Source organism: Pleurodeles waltl, chromosome 3_1 (assembly GCF_031143425.1).
Source record: "Pleurodeles waltl isolate 20211129_DDA chromosome 3_1, aPleWal1.hap1.20221129, whole genome shotgun sequence".
In the NCBI taxonomy this organism is placed as follows: domain Eukaryota; kingdom Metazoa; phylum Chordata; class Amphibia; order Caudata; family Salamandridae; genus Pleurodeles; species Pleurodeles waltl.
Window position 1 is genome coordinate 262,877,392 of NC_090440.1, and position 17,218 is coordinate 262,894,609.

Genomic DNA, 17,218 nt, shown 5'->3' on the forward strand with positions numbered 1-17,218 from the left:
TCCACTCTGCCCAGCCTGAACTGGCTTACTACTGTACATACCAGAAGCAGATGGAAGTATGGACGGTATCAGAGGGAGAGTTGTTGAAGTTTGGCGGCACTGTCCATTGGAAAAGGTGATGTGGTTTGTTCTCACTGTCAGTCATCGATGGTGTAGTTGGTCTCTTAGCTTTGCCTCATAAGAGGACAGCAGTACGTATGTGAGAGTTATATTGTCTGAGTCGCATTACCTACACAGACCAAAAAACAAAACTGTAATACTTTTGGTTACATTAAAATATCACAGGTGAGTTGTCTAATATCTGGATCACAGGCATTTTCTCTCAGATATATAATACATCTCCTTAGAGTTCATACATCGAATTATTGTAGAGCAGCTTATCCGTTGTAGGTTTTTTACAGCTTTATGGACTGGTCATATCATGTGAACATTGCCAGCACTACTGCCCGGTTCAGGAAAAACAAATGAGTATCACTATCATAGCTCTCCTTGTGTCAAATTGTAAAAAGTGTCCTAAATCATTCAAATACTTGTTCCAGCTGACCTTTTCTAAGCTAAGTGGATAGGATAAAAAATTGACAATTGTTACATAACTTGGGGACTATTGCTTTATTTTTCAACACATAAAGCAGTTATATTTCTCTAATACATGTGAGAATAACCCCTTCGCCACTATGAGCTGACAATAAAGACTAACTCTCCCTGACAAAAAATATGTCCCATTAGAGAGGAGGGCAGAAATGCCCCAGCTGGTAAGTATGTGGTACCCTCTTGTTAGTTAAACGAAGGAGCACCGTGAACCCATACTGCTCATGTTATATACTGAATCTCTACATTCACCTAAAAACAGTGAGGTTCCCATAGCACTTGGTTAACAAAAATAAACAAACATATTCAATGTCTATCACAGCCCAGAACTGCATTATGTGCAGAAGCAACTGGAACTGGGAAATTGAGTATAGGGGAACAATTTTTGCCCCGAATATGAACCTTCTAGTAATTCTAAGGGACAAGTGCTTTCACAAGACCAAAGCCCTCATTTGCCAAGAATGCAAAGGAGATGTTTAGTAATCAGGTTCTTAAACAAGTTTTCTACTCTGATTCATTAAACTTTTTAAATAATTATTGACACCTTGCATATAAAACTAGCAATGTAAACAGTGGGTAAAACATGTTTGTAAAGATTCACAATGAGTTTGTGATAAACCTGTTAAAGATGTTTTGTTCTCATCTAACACCACATAGAGCGGGGACACTGGAATTATGCGGTTCTGCAGCTACTACCCTTTTTGCATAATTAGGGATTTACCACACTTACCACAGAATTCATCATCCGCTGAATAATTTAAAGATTTTAACAACAAAATGTTGCTAGCTTAAACGATCAAAAGTTGCTAATGTGTTGCACCATAGAGAAATCCCTATGCGAAGGTTGATGGGTCGTCTTTCAGTAGCTTATTGTTGTATTTGAGTTTTAAAGTAGTACTAATGAACTGAAACCTGTGCTAAGAGTGTCAACATGAGTAAAAATATCAAAATAATTAATACAAAAATATAATGTCATAAATTGTGCCGCATTAGGCTTAATAATTTGCTTTTCTTGCCACATAATTAAGTGGAATACGCCCCATGATTTGGTCTTCTTCTGATGCATAATTCCAGTGGCCCCGACACAGAGTGACAATTTCTTGACATAATGGAAATACAGCTGCCGGTGGACTCTCTAATATTTCCCAGCATCAGCGAATAAAAAGAAAAACGTATAGTGGAACAATAACAACTTGAATGTCAAATATTTAAATTTACGGGTTGCAAATTTGTAGAAACGCAGTTGTAACTAGGAGAAAACCTTCACAAGCAATAAGATGTCAACATGTGTAATTTTCACTTTAGTGGTACTGCATTTAAAATAAGACAAGACCTCTGCAAATACCAGCCCCTGACCGCTTCTGCCCTTGAGTAGTTTCCATTCATGAATGCTAGATGTCAGTCCGAACTGTGGTGCAACAACCAGGTCCCATCCCCAAGTTGTGGTACTTGCGAAACAAGGGGAGAATAAATGCAAGATATACTCACATCATTCGTAGTGACAGGGGCCAGCGGCACAGGCCCGAAGCATACTAAGATCGCTGGACCAAAAGAGTAGAGGTTCCTGCCAAGCGACGAGCCATGGAGGGTGTTCTGCGCGTACTGGAGACCTCGACCAAGCGGATTTAAAGATCAAGGGAGATGCAACGGGAGAGACCCGAAGTACAAGTAGGGAATCGCGGAGGTCGGGGCAGAGAGAGTGGAGCAGGAGGTGACGCGCTCATGAACAAGCACTGGCCGGGTGGCTCTCCGGTGAAGAATTGCGCCAGGAGAAGGTGATCCGAACTTGAGTCAACTGCTACCGCGTCTATGTAGGACAACTTACCAGTACTACTCCTATTGCCACAAGTCACTGGGTGCAGACTCATCTGACAGGCAGGGTTGAAAAGCTTTGAACCGTAGATTGAGTGATTCCAGCTTTGAAATCTAAAAGCAAGCACGATCGCCCCATGAAACGAAGCCCAAAACAAGCGCAAGTTCTACCAAACAAAGCCCAAAACAGACTCGCCCCTCAAATATCACGAACATAGTTTGAAAAGGATGGACAGTATTTAACAATTTAAAAAAATGTGATTTTTTGAAAGGAAAAATGCAGTACATGGAGTGCAAGCATCCAACAAGCAGCTCAAAAAGTATATACGTGGACAGAGCTCCTTTGAGCAGCAGTCAGAAAGGCGAATTCTGTACTACTTATTTTTTTTTCGAATACCCATTTGAATGGTAGTTTTCCAATTTGATTTTCTATGGGGTCCATTTCCAAAAATAAAACGTATTTAGCAGACTTTTAAATCACACAATGCATTATTAAACCAAAAGCACTTATATTCTAAGATGGCCACCACATTGCCTACTTTGTTGTGGATTGCTACTAGTATTGCCAGATTTTTAGAACCCTCTAGCCCGAAGCCAACCAAAAAGTAGCCCAAAGTTAGTCCAATACTGCAACTCTATAGAAAGAGGAGCTTGGACGCTGTTACTCAGGCAGTAAATAAAGATTTGTGGCTGGGACCACACTATATATATCGGCGGCGGTATGCAAAGTGCCTACCCCTGCTAACTGCTTCTTTTGTCTCTAGTGAGTCCTGGCACGGAAGGCCAGACAATGGAGCGCACCTAGTAGCTTACCAAGGATGCCTTGGGCCATGGTGCAAGGGAACTGGCCCATCTGGCTTTTTGAGTAGTACAATATAGCATTTATCAGGTACCAATGGGCCCTTCAGGGCTTTAAGGTCCTGGTACCACTGCACTTGCTGCACCAACTGTAGCTACGTCCCTGTCACTCTATCCCTTTCCTATCAACATGATTTAGTCATGATCAGGTGGGCAACAGGCTGTCACGCATTCCAAAAAGTTTGACTTCACTTGCAGTTTTAAGAGTTGCAAAAAGCGTAAAAGTAGAACCTGGTGTATTTGGAAGCATCGGTTATGTATGCCACATGGATTGGCTTCTTGAGAAGTGCCTGCCTCAACAATTTCAAGAAGCTTGGAGAGAGACTCTGAATTCCTTTTAACCACAGTATGTTTTGTTTTTTACTTCTATGAGTACTTTAAGAAAAGTAACTGTATAAACGCAATTTGGGCTCGGTCAGCTTGCACCCCTCTTCCACCTGTCAAACTAGCCGAAAACTGGTGGTTGCCTAGAGCAATAAGTTAAACAGCAGCACGTTTGTGCATGACAAATCGCAGGGTCTAGTGCTGACAAATTTGAGGATTTTAAACTGGGTTATAGCGAAATGTACTATCTGCTGGTCTTTTTAAAATATTTATCACAATTAAACGTTGATTCTTCAAGAAGCTTGTGGAAATGTAGGTGAACAAGACAATTGGGATAGTTGAGAGGTGTCTGCAAATGTGTGTGACGAAGTTGCTCTTGTAAGTGCTTCAGTCACACAGGGCGGCTGCAAGCTTATAGCCAGCACAGATTTATTAGTCAGAGCAGAAGACTAACCTGTTTTACAAATACAAACACAAATTTCTTGTCCAACACCAAAAAAATAACAGTAATTTTTAAAATAGCCCAAAATTTGGCAAACAGGCCAAACCAATATTTTCTTGCACAGCAGGAACAATTTAGCCAAATTGTGTTAAATCTAGCCCAATCTGGCAACCGTTCTTGCTAATAAATTGTACCCAGGGTTTGGGTAGTTGGTCCTGCCCCTTCCTGTATGCTCTGCAAATGTTTGTCCAGGATCATTCAAAGCCCTCTTTTTTATAGGCTGACAGGGACCTACTACCCAGACACAGGTCAGGGCCTTCCTTGGTCTGACTGGGTACTATAGAAGATTTGTTCAGAACTATGGGACCATTGCAGCGCCCCTGACAGAACATACTTCTAAGAAGAGGCCAAAGAATGTGATTGTCAGAAGGCTTTTGAAGGCTGCTGTGTGTTCAGCACCAGTGTTGCTGGTCCTTGATTACACAAAGTAGTTTGTGGTGCAGACTGATGCTTCAGAGCAAGGGACTGAGGCAGTGTTGGCACAGGTAAATGATGAGGGCCTTAAGCAGCCACTTACCATCATTAGCAGGCAACTTCTCCCCGGAGAACAAAAATGGAGTGCCATTGAAAGGGAGGTCTTTCCTGTGGTCTGGTCCCAGAAAAAGCTGAGACCATATCTGTTTGATACTCACCATCATGTTCAGACTGACCACAGACCTCTCAGGTGGCTCATGCAGATGAGGGGGGAGAATCCCAAGCTTTTGAGGTGGTCCATTTCCGCACAGGGGATGGAGTTTACAGTGGAACAAAGACCTGGGGTTGCACATGCCAATGCAGAGGGACTTCCCAGGTCTTTCCACTTAGCTGATGAGGACTACTTGAGTGCACCTTTTGTTTGGGAGGGGGGCATGTTGCAAAGTCATCTTTTTGCCCAGTCCACCCCTATTTTTTTTGTTGCCTGGTGCTGATGGTAACTGACTCTGACTGTGCCCTGGGCTCTGTTAGCCGGACCCAGGCCATTGCTCTGTTAAAACACACTCTTGTAGTAGAGTACCCTAGGTATTAGGGTACCCTTCCAATTGGCCTGACAGACCCTGTAAGTCCCTAGTACATAGTAGGGCAAGGGGCTACAGTCTGCCCATAAGCCCCCAGTATATAATAGGTCATGGAGATTAGGGGCCAGATGTATGAAAAGTTATTGCACTCGCAAACGGTGTGATTCGCAAAAATCGGCCTTTTGCGAGTGCAAAAACATGGTCTGCGATGCACGAAAGGCATTCGCACACCAAAAATAAGAAATCGCAATTTTTACGTTTTTTTTCGTTGCGAGCTGGTTTTGCGAGTCGCATTTTGCGATTCGGTATTTCCAGTAGGAAATTGCAAGGCGCAAAATGCGATTTGCAAAATCCAAGTCGCAAATAGATGCATCAAAAAATCACAAATTGCGATTATTCGCAGAATGGCATTTTGCACATGCAAAATACCACTAAGTGAAACCAGGTGGTAACCAGGTGCAACCTATATAAAGAGGCCCAGAATGCCTCAAACACTTTTCCACAATGGCTGCACTTTACGTCATGGCGAGGAGGATGAGGATCTTGGCAGGTTTGAGGAGAGGGAGGAGGAGACAGGAGCGCTTTTTCAGAGTGTGCATTACACTTTTTGACCTGACAGAGGAGGAAATATATGAGAGGTGTAGGTTGAACTCAGCCATGATACTTGACCTGATAGCTGAGCTACAACCCATACTGCAGCGCAGAACACTAAGGACTCACAGCATACCCACCCATGTGCAGGTATTATGCTCCCTACACCTACTCGCCTCAGGGAGCTATCAAGGGGTCATAGCAGCAGCTGGAGGCGTATCACAGAGTACCCTCTCCAGATTTTCTTATTCTTTCATCAACGCCATGCTGAGCAAACTCTAACAGTACATCAGATTCCCCCACACCCCACAGGAAATACAGCAGACAAAAATAGAGTTTTACCAGATAGCACAGTTCCCCCACGTCCTAGGTGCCATAGATGGCACACATGTGGCAATCGGTCAACCATCAGCCACAGAGTATGTGTACCAAAACCGTAAATACCAACATTCCATGAATATTCAGGTGATATGCAATGCCTCCTACATCATAACTGATCTCGTGGCCAGGTACCCAGGGAGCACACATGATTCGTACATCTTTCGCCACAGCGGCATTCACATAAGACTGCTAGCTGGGGAGTTTGGTGAAGGATATCTACTAGGTATTTTCCCTCTGTACACTGGCACATTTATGCAGTTGTGACGTCTGATGGCTCACTTACTCATTGTACCCTCTGTTCCTTCCAGGAAACAGTGCCTACGCATTGCGCACCTACATGATGATGCCCTACCTCAATCCCACAACACCAGCAGAACGGAGATACAATGCAGCACAGAGGGCAACCCGCAACATGGTGGAGCGCACCTTTGGACTGCTGAAGAGTCTCTTCCGGTGCCTCTACAAAAGTGGAGGGGCACTACAGTACAGTCCAGAGACCACATGTAGAATAGTGGCTACTTGTGCAATTTTGCACAATATAGCTACAACCAGGGGCATACCTATAGAAATCAGTAACACTGAATCAGATGAGGATGACGATCCCATACCACCTCTACAGCCAGCAGACAGAACCAGTGCAGCAGAGGGAAAGCAAACGCGTGCCGACATCACACACAACCATTTCAGACTTGAGTATGAATGACACAAATCCACTGACAACTGTACCTGTAGTGATATAAATGTATTACCTTACGTCAGGTAAGGTATGATTGAGAAATAAATGAAACAGGTGATGTGACAAATGCAAATAAACTAATGACCAGAGTCATGCACTATTTCCTCATAGTGGCAACAGCAGTCTAATGGCGGCAAGAGTCACTTTTATCTACCACGCACACCACTCGGGTGGCCAGTTAAGTCACTGGCACCTCTATTGTCACCTTCAGTGGCAGTGCTGTGCCTGTCACTGCACCGTCTGGTGTCTGCTGCTGGTATGGCAACACTGCTGAGGCTTGAACTGTGCTCAGTGTCCCCCAAGGCTACCTCACTTGGAGTGGCAGATCTTTGTCCCATTATGTGTTCTATCACATTTGTGATTTGAACTAGTCCCTGGACAACGTCCCTGCTGCTATGTGCAGCCTCCACTTGTGCCGCCACTGCGCGACGGGCGATCAATGCAGTGGAATTTGCCATCCTGTTAGAGGACCTGCAGTACCTTCCAAACATTGTCCGGAATCTGTGCTCCTGTCTGCGCCGGCTAACCCTCTCATGGCGCAGCTCCTGGCAGAGGTCACGGACAGCACTTGTTAGGTCCCCGGTGTCCCCTGAAGCCTGCACCTGTCCCTCACGCAGCTGTACAATATTGCCATTGAGTGCGTCCAGCTGGCGATGCAGGCCCATCATGTTGCGGTTGTGTATGCGCAGGTTTCTGTCTAAACTGAGGATCCGCTTATTTTGCAGACGCTGCTGCTGCAACATAGCATCTTCAAGGCCCCCGAATAAGGTGGGACCCTCACCTGCCTCATGATGTTGTGCCCGGGACTCCGTCGCAATCCTGCGTGGTGCTGTTGTTGGACGACCCCTGCCCTCCAGAATCTGGCTGCGCCTGTCTGGTGCTGACGGTGTGCTTGGCCATTCCTGCTGCTCATCAGAGTCGCCGCTGAACTCTGGCAGTGCCCTGGGCCTGCGTCGGACAGTGGACATGTGGAGGGACCCACTGGTGTTTGTATCCGATGGCTGATGGGTGTCTGTCTCTCCTACACATGTAGATGGTGTGGCTGCTGGGCCTGGCCCATCTGCAACAACAATATGCAGCATGTCAGTTCTGTATGTTACATTATCTGTCAGAAAATGGCAATACAGGTACAGGTACTGCTCTACACGGTGTTGTGTGTGTTGTGTTACCTTGGGTGTCACTATACTTCATTACATTGTTGTGCTACTGTCAGTACTAGTTTGTGGACTGCCACTCCCATAATGCATGTAGGAAAGTACCATCTTGCCTGGCATGTTACCCCCATATTTCACTGTATATATGTTGTTTTAGTGTATGTGTCACTGGGACCCTGCCAGCCAGGGCCCCAGTGCTCATAAGTGTGCCCTGTATGTGTTCCCTGTGTGATGACTAACTGTCTCACTGAGGCTCTGCTAATCAGAACCTCAGTGGTTATGCTCTCTCTGCTTTCTAAATTGTCACTAACAGACTAGTGACCAATTTTTCCAATTCACATTGGCATACTGGAACACCCTTATAATTCCCTAGTATATGGTACTGATGTACCCAGGGTATTGGGGTTCCAGGAGATCCCTATGGGCTGCAGCATTTCTTTTGCCACCCATAGGGAGCTCTGACAATTCTTACACAGGCCTGCCACTGCAGCCTGAGTGAAATAACGTCCACGTTATTTCACAGCCATTTACCACTGCACTTAAGTAACTTATAAGTCACCTATATGTCTAACCTTCACCTGGTGAAGGTTGGGTGCTAAGTTACTTAGTGTGTGGGCACCCTGGCACTAGCCAAGGTGCCCCCACATCGTTCAGGGCAAATTCCCCGGACTTTGTGAGTGCGGGTACACCATTTCACGCGTGCACTATACATAGGTCACTACCTATGTGTAGCGTCACAATGGTAACTCCGAACATGGCCTTCTAACATGTCTAAGATCATGGAATTGTCACCCCAATGCCATTCTGTTATTGGGGAGACAATTCCATAATCCCCCGAGTCTCTAGCACAGACCCGGGTACTGCCAAACTGCCTTTCCCGGGGTTTCGCTGCTGCTGGTGCCAACCCCTCAGACAGGTTTCTGCCCTCCTGGGGTCCAGCCAGGCTTGGCCCAGTAAGGCAGAACAAAGGACTTCCTCAGAGAGAGAGGGTTACACCCTCTCCCTTTGGAAAAAGGTTTCAGGGCTGGGGAGGAGTATCCTCCTTCAGCCTCTGGAAATGCTTTGATGGGCACAGATGGTGCCAGTCTACACCGGTTCAGGGATCCCCCAGCCCTGCTCTGGCGCGAAACTGGACAAAGGAAAGGGGAGTGACCACTCCCCTGACCTGCACCTCCCAGGGGAGGTGCCCAGAGCTCCTCCAGCGTGCCCCAGACCTCTGCCATCTTGGATTCAGAGGTGTGCTGGCACACTGGACTGCTCTGAGTGGCCAGGGCCAGCAGGTGACGTCAGAGACTCCTCTGATAGGCTCTTACCTGTGTTATAAGCCTATCCTCCATCCTAGGTAGCCAAACCTCCTTTTCTGTCTATTTAGGGTCTCTGCTTTGGGTAATTCTTCAGATACCAAATGCAAGAGCTCATCAGAGTTCCTCTGCATCTCCCTCTTCACCTTCTGCCAAAGGATTGACCGCTGACTGCTCAGGACGCCTGCAAAACCGCAACAAAGTAGCAAAGACGACTACTGCAACCTTGTATCGCTTCATCCTGCCGGCTTTCTCAACTGTTTCCTGGTGGTGCATGCTCTGGGGGTAGCCTGCTTCCTTCTTGCACCAGGAGCTCTGAAGAAATCTCCCGTGGGTCGACAGAATCTTCCCCCTGCAACCGCAGGCAACAAAAGTCTGCATCACCGGTCCTCTGGGTCCCCTCTCAGCACGACGAGCGTGGTCCCTGGAACTCAGTAACTCTGTCCAAGTGACTCCCACAGTCCAGTGACTCTTCAGTCCAAGTTTGGTGGAGGTAAGTCCTTGCTTCCCCACGCTAGACTCCATTGCTGGGTACCACGTGATTTGCAGCTGCTCCGGCTCCTGTGCACTCTTCCAGGATTTCCTTCGTGCACAGCCAAGCCTGGGTCCCCGACACTCAAACCTGCAGTGCACAACCTTCTGAGTTGTCCTCCGGCGTCGTGGGACTCCCTTTTCTGACTTCGGGTGGACTCCGGTTCACTCCTCTTCTAAGTGCCTGATCCGGTACTTCTACGGGTGCTGCCTGCTTCTGTGAGGGCTCCCTGACTTGCTGGGCACCCCCTCTGTCTCCTCATCCAAATGGCGACATCCTGGTCCCTCCTGGGCCACAGCAGCATCCAAAAACCCTAACCGCGACCCTTGCAGCTAGCAAGGCTTGTTTGCGGTCTTTCTGCGTGGGAACACCTCTGCAAGCTTCTTCACGACGTGGGACATCCATCCTCCAAAGGGGAAGTTTCTAGCCCTAGTCGTTCTTGCAAAAACCAAAGCTCCTTCCATCCGGTGGCAGCTTCTTTGCACCCTCAGCTGACATTGTCGCGACTCTTGGACTTGGTCCCCTTGTTTCACAGGTACTCAGGTCCGGAAATCCACTGTTGTTGCTTTGCTGGTGTTGGTCTTCCTTGCAGAAACCCCCTATCACGACTTCTGTGCTCTCTGGGGGTTATAGGTGCACTTTACACCTACTTTTCAGGGTCTTGGGGTGGGCTATTTTTCTAACCCTCACTGTTTTATTACAGTCCTAGCGACCCTGTCACACCGCGGCTCCCGCGGTGGCCGCGGCCGCAGGCTCGGGTCGCCGCGGCGCTGCATTTGTTTAATACCGCGGCCTGTGTGCGGGCCGCGGGAGAAGCCGCGGCTTGCACACAGACCGCGGGAGAAGCCGCGGCTTACACACAGGCCGCGGGAGAAGCCACAAGTCTGGTCAGGGGTCGCGGCACTCGCCGCGCCCCCTTCTTTCGTTCCTGCTGCATGGGCACACGTGGCAGGACTTGAGACCCCGAGTGGGTTTCAGACCTGCCGCACATAGCGCATTTAGTGCGCTTTACGTTCAGATTATTTTACATAAAACATCTGCTTCACCACTTACCAGTATCTACAGGCAAAAGCCGAATACCTGCACATGGTGGTGTTTTTATGCCTGCCTTTTCCCTTTCCCAGCATGCTACCCACTTCCTCGCTTCCCAGCATGCATTGTTTCTCTCTGTTTGGACTTTATTCACTATTCACTATTATACTCTTTTCCCCAATCCAAGATGGTGGTGTTTCTACTTCCTGTTTCCTACTTCCTGTCTAGGGGTATATAAGGGGAATTCAGCTGCTTGTTCATTGCGTTGCAACACTCCTTTGGTGGTAGTCACGCTCCGGCTGGTTTCTTCTTGTGAATCCAGTTTTTCCTGACCTGTGTTCGGCTCCCGTCTTCCTGTACCCTCGGATCTTCAGCTCTAACGCCTTGGTGTCCTCCTTTTGTTTCAGGGAGTTCCTGTTGGAGGTTTTTTGCCCTATTGGGGTTTTTCCTCTGGGACTCCTTCTGGAGGGCACGGACTGTAGTGGCTTGCTATTGTCAAACAGCACCGTGGCTACCGGAAGGGGTCGCCCCTATCTCGGCCAGAGCAGAACCTGCCGGAACCGGGGTCGTTCCCCTACCTTCATCAACTTCGACAGTAAGCCCAGTGAAAACCGTGACAGATTGCAACGTCAAAAAATCCAGTTGCAGTCCAGAACCATGGATAATCCAGTGGCAAATACGGAACCCACCAGTCAGACCCTGCTCATGACAATACAACAACAGGCTCAAGAACTCCAACAGTTACGTACTGAAAATACCGTCTATCAACAAGCCTTTGCATCCAGGACCACTGATGTCCCCTCAGTATCTGCCACTACACCTCGTTTCTCCGGGGAGCCTAACAAATTGAGAGAATTCCTGGATGCCTTGACGGTTTACTTTGCCTTTCGCCCCTCGCAATTTGTGCAAGACAAGACCAAGGTGGGGTATTTGATTAGCGCCTTATCGGGGCCAGCCTTGGCTTGGGCCACTCCTTTAGTGACAAGAAATGATCCCTGCCTGTCTAATTATTCCACCTTTGTCACTCCCTTTAAACAGATGTTTGAGCGCCCTGGACTCGAGGCTTCAGCAGAAGAAGCTCTTTGCGATATCCAACAAGGGAACCAAGATGTATTACAATACATCACCCGCTTCAGACAATTGGCCGCAGAAACATCCTGGGTGGAACGTACCTTGGTGACACTGTTCCGCAGAGGTCTCAGAGAGGACATTAAGGACAAACTGGTGCACTCTGCTAGGATAGAGAACCTTAAAGGATTGATGGATCAGACTCTGACTATAGAATATCGCTTGAATGAACAAAGAATGGAGAAAAGGAAGAGTCGTTTGCCATCACACTCAGTGACATCTCGAACCTTCTCTCATCGTACCGAGGAGGTCCGTCCTGAACCCAAGGGAGCCACCGAAGAAGAGCCAATGCAAATTGATACGGCTCGAGGACCTTTATCAGCTAGTGAAAGAGAAAGCAGACGAAGAAAGGGACTTTGCCTATATTGTGGTGCAGCTGGTCACCTAATTCGCACCTGTCCCATTCGTCCGACCAAGCCTCTGGGAAACGCCAACTCCCGTCCTCAGTGAGAAGGGTGAGGACGGGATATTGTGAAATACCTTCCATTTGTTCTTCCAAGGAGGAAGGAACTGCTCTTTTTCTTTTACCAGTTATCCTTCACTTAACTGATGGCCGAGAAGAAAGAACCCTGGCTTTATTAGACTGCAGAGCCAGTGGCATCTATTTAGATGAAGTATGGGCCAAAGAACGCCAGATAGCACAACTACCTAAGGAAGTACCAGAACAGGTACACACGGTGGATGGGTCACTCTTGGCCCCAGGGCCCGTCCAATATACCACCCCTACTTTCTGCCTACAGTTTGAGAAACACCAAGAAAACCTTTCTTTTGATTTAATTTCATCACCACACCACGTCATGATCCTGGGAATTCCATGGCTCACACGACACAACCCTTACATCAACTGGGAAACAAGAAGTATTTCTTTATCCTCTCACTTTTGCCAGCACCACTGCTACCTAGCAGGAGATTATTGGTCTCCAAAAGGTCTTCTAATCGCACCCCCTAAGGTGGGATGCTCTATCAACGTCCTACAGGGAGTTCCCAGGCAATACCAGGAATATGCCGACGTATTCCAGAAGCCAGAAAAGCCTGAACTGCCACCCCATAGAGAATACGATTGCGCCATTCCTTTAGAACCAAATACAGTGGTTCCTTTCGGGCGAATGTACTCTCTCACAGAACCTGAGAAGCAGATTCTTAAGGAATACCTTGATGAGAACCTACAGAGCCGTTTGATTGTTCCCCCCTCTTCACCTGCAGGGTCCCCTCTCTTCTTTGTTCCTAAGAAGACTAAAGATTTGCGTCCCTGTATTGATTTTAGAGGATTAAACAGAATCACTATTAAGGATCGGTACCTGTTACCCCTCATTAAGGACATCCTAGAAGCAGTCAGAGGGGCAAAAAGATTCACCAAGCTGGATCTCAGAGGAGCCTACCATCTTTTAAGAATTAAAGAAGGTGATGAGTGGAAGACCGCTTTTAGAACACCTTTTGGTCGCTACGAATATCGAGTAATGCCATTCGGACTCACCAATGCTCCTTCCATTTTTCAAAGGTTCATGGATTCTATCTTTTCCGATCTTTTGCAACAAACAGTAGTGGTTTATCTCAACGATATTTTAATTTTTTCTTTTCACCCAGAGGAACACTCTAAGCATGTTCGCCAAGTTCTAGAGCGACTCCGACAACACCATCTATTCTGCAAACCGGAAAAGTGCGAGTTTGATCAGACGGAAGTAAAATACTTGGGGTATTGCATTAACCAAACCGGAGTCGCCATGGATTCAGACAAGGTGCAAGCTATATTGAATTGGCCATCTCCTTCTTCCATCAAGGAGACTCAGTGTTTTTTGGGATTAGCCAATTTTTATCGACAATTTATAGCAGACTTTGCACAGAGAACCAGCTATATTACTCAAACCCTCAAAAAAGACCATCTAAGAAAGTGATTTTGTTGGACACAAGATGCAGAGTTAGCCTTTCAAGACTTAAAGAAAGCCTTTATTCAAGCCCCTACTCTACGACACCCAGACACCAGCAAACAATTCATAGTGGTCGCAGACGCATCCGAAAGAGCCATTGGGGCTGCCTTACTGCAAAGACAAGACGATGATGATTTAGAGCACCCAGTATTCTACCTTTCCCATATCCTATCCAACTCAGAACGGAACTATTCCGTGCTAGAACGTGAATTACTCGCCTTAAAGACCGCATGCACAGAATGGAGACACTTTCTGATGGGCTCGAAAGAACCCTTTGAAGCCCGGACAGACCACAGAAATCTACAGTGCCTAAGAAACTTTCAGTGTCAGAATAGCCGGCAGGCTCGATGGGCTTTCTTTTTTAGCCAATATGACTTTTATATTACATACATCCCGGGTTCTCAGAACATCCTGGCGGATGCCTTGTCCCGACGTTACCCTGAGAGCAGTGATTCTCCTGTTCAGAACCTATTTGACAATAACAAAATCATTGGTTTAGTACAGACTTTTTTAGACCAAGTCAGGTCCGAATATGCCCGTCTAGAAGACACAGAATTGAATAAGTTGCGGCCGCAACTTCATGTAGAGCAAGGGTATTACTATCATGATAAGGCCCTGTTCTTACCCACTAAACGAGTACAGACTGAAGCCTTACATATGTGCCATGATTCCCCCATCGCAGGTCATCGAGGAATGAAAGCTACGCAAGAACTTCTGCTTCGCTCCTTCTGGTGGCCAACTCTCAAGACAGATACGGAAGAATATGTATCATCCTGTCCTATATGTGCTCAAGCCGAGACACCCCATACTAAACCAGTAGGGTTACTTCACCCACTACCAGTTCCCCCAGGTCCGTGGCACACCATCTCTACAGATTTCTAGTGCTCATTACCCTCTTCAATGGGAAATCACGTAATAATGGTAACCGTGGACTCCTTCACTAAAATGGCTCACTTCACGGCCTTAAGAAAGTTGCCAACGGCAAAGGATTTAGGTCAAATCTTTACACAGGAAATCTTTCGACTTCATGGATTACCTCAGGTCATTATATCGGATAGGGGTCCTCAATATATCTCCAGATTCTGGAATCAATTCTGTAAGACCTTGGGGATCAAAGTGGCCTCATCATCAGGGTTCCATTCTCAAACTAACGGACAGACGGAACGACTCAATCAAGGCCTCTAACAGTATTTACGTAGCTTCTGCAATGCTACGCAGAGTAATTGGGCTACCTATTTACCGCTTGCAGAATTCTCCTATAACAACTCCATACACAGTGCCTCGAAGGTCTCCCCTTACTATGGCTCCTACGGTTTCCATCCCAAGGCCTTTCCAACTCCCCTGAAAGATACTTCCAATCTTCCTGTCGCGCCGCACCGCACGGTGCGTGCCGAGCGTTCGGCACAAGCCGGGCGTTCGGTTCGGGCCGCGCTTCGCGTCTTTAAGACGCGGCGCGCCCCAAGCCTTTCCTGCACCCTACGAGGCCCCAGACCTTACATGGGGCCTCGCTCTGCTCTTTCTCTCCGCATTGTTGGGGTCTCCTGAGCCCTCTTACCTGTTCTTGCTCCTTCTTCTTTCTTCTTTCTTTTTTCCTGGATCTGTTTGTTGCACTTTCCTTTATGTTTTTTCCCCCTTCCCAGGTTACCTTTCTCTTCCCAGCATTCCTCATTCCCTATTCTCTATGGTTTCTACTCCATTCTGTTCTATCTACTTTTCCCTACCTAAGATGGTGTCCTTTTTCTTCCTGTGGGTCACTTCCTGTTTCTTGGTATATAAGGGAGGTGTTTTCTTCTTTTCTTTGCGCTGCAACGCTCTCTGTTCAGATGGTGTCTTCGCTCCTGATTTCCTAGCTTTTTGGTTCTGGAATTCGCCAATTCTGTGTATTTTGAATTCAGTTCTTTTTGATTCCTGTCTTCTGTTCTTGTTTTCAGGAATCATTCTGTTGGAGGTTTTTTCCCCTTTTTCGGAAGTTTTTTTTTCCCTCTGGCGCTATTTTCTGAAGGTCACGGTCTGTTCTTGGCGTATCCATTGCCTACAGCACCGTGGCTACCAGAAAGAGTCGCCCCTTTTTGGGCCAAAGCCGAACACTCAAGATCCACGCCACGAGATCTGCAGATTCCAGGCGCAAGCAACACGTAAGTCGTGACAGATTGCAGCGCCAAACCATCCCGACGTCTTCAAACACCATGGATGACACAGTGGTGGCTGCTGCAGATCCGGATCAATCTCTTCTGATGACGATTCAGCAACAAGCGCAAGAATTACAACAACTACGCAGTGAGAATGCTGCGTTCCGACAGGCTTTGGCTTTCCGCAGCAGTGATGTTCCGACGCTCTCCGCTTCTACCCACCGTTTTTCCGGTGAGCCAACCAAACTGCGTGAGTTCCTTGATTCATTAACAGTGTACTTCGCCTTCCGACCCACCCAATTCTCCCACGACAGAACAAAGGTGGGTTATCTCATCAGTGCCTTATCCGGTCCTGCCTTGGCCTGGGCAACCCCGTTGGTATCATCCAACGATCCGGTATTGTCGGACTATTCAGCCTTCGTGAATCGCTTCAAGCAGATGTTTAATCGTCCTGGATTGGAGGCCTCAGCGGAAGAAGCCTTATGCGACATTCAACAAGGCTCACAAGATGTCCTTCAATACATAACACGTTTTCGTAAGCTAGCGGCAGAGACCACCTGGGTGGAACGTACTTTGGTGACTTTGTTTCGTAGAGGACTCAAAGAAGAAATAAAGGATGAATTAGTACATTCCACCAGAGTGGAAGATCTTCGTGGCCTGATGGATCAAGCCCTTTCCATCGAGTATCGCCTTCAAGAACGGAGAGCGGAGAAGAGAAGGAATAGAGGGTCTTTCCAACCAAGCACTTCACGAGTTTATCCGCATCGTTCTGAGGAACCTCGCCCTCCTGCTAGAGACATCGAAGGAGAACCCATGCAGGTGGATACTACTCGAGGCTCTCTCTCCGCTAGCGAGCGGGAAGACAGACGAAAGAAAGGGTTGTGTCTGTACTGCAGTTCTGCCGGACACATGCTTCGTACCTGTCCAGTACGTCCATCAAGGCCATCGGGAAACGCCACTTCCCGTCCTCTGTAAGAAGGGAGGGGACGGGCTTATCAGCTATACCTTCCATCAGTTCCTTTAATGACAATCCAACATCATTGATCATAGTACCCGTCATGTTACAATTTCCTGACGGCCGTCAAGAAAAGACTATGGCATTACTAGATTGTGGAGCTAGTGGTATTTATATAGATAAGAAGTGGGCCACTACTCAACAAGTTCCTACACAACCTAAGGAAATTCCCGAACAAGTGCATACAGTGGACGGATCCTTGATATCCTCGGGTC

At 47.3% G+C, this 17,218-nt stretch overlaps 1 protein-coding gene across 4 annotated transcripts in view; it reads right to left on the minus strand.

The window, feature by feature from the left end:
- Nucleotides 1-2,542, minus strand: part of ZNF592 (zinc finger protein 592) — a 341,162-nt gene extending 338,620 nt beyond the window's left edge. Inside the window, exons 1-2 of one of the 4 annotated variants that reach the window (XM_069222353.1) lie at nt 2,414-2,542; nt 42-229 (exon numbers count right to left, since the gene is read on the minus strand). The gene's annotated coding sequence lies outside the window, so the exon portion shown is untranslated. Of the gene's footprint in view, nt 1-41; nt 230-2,076 lie in introns of all 4 variants that reach the window. The other 3 variants (XM_069222352.1, XM_069222355.1, XM_069222354.1) reach the window with 3 other exon arrangements.
- Between the last annotated feature and the right edge of the window lie 14,676 nt (nt 2,543-17,218).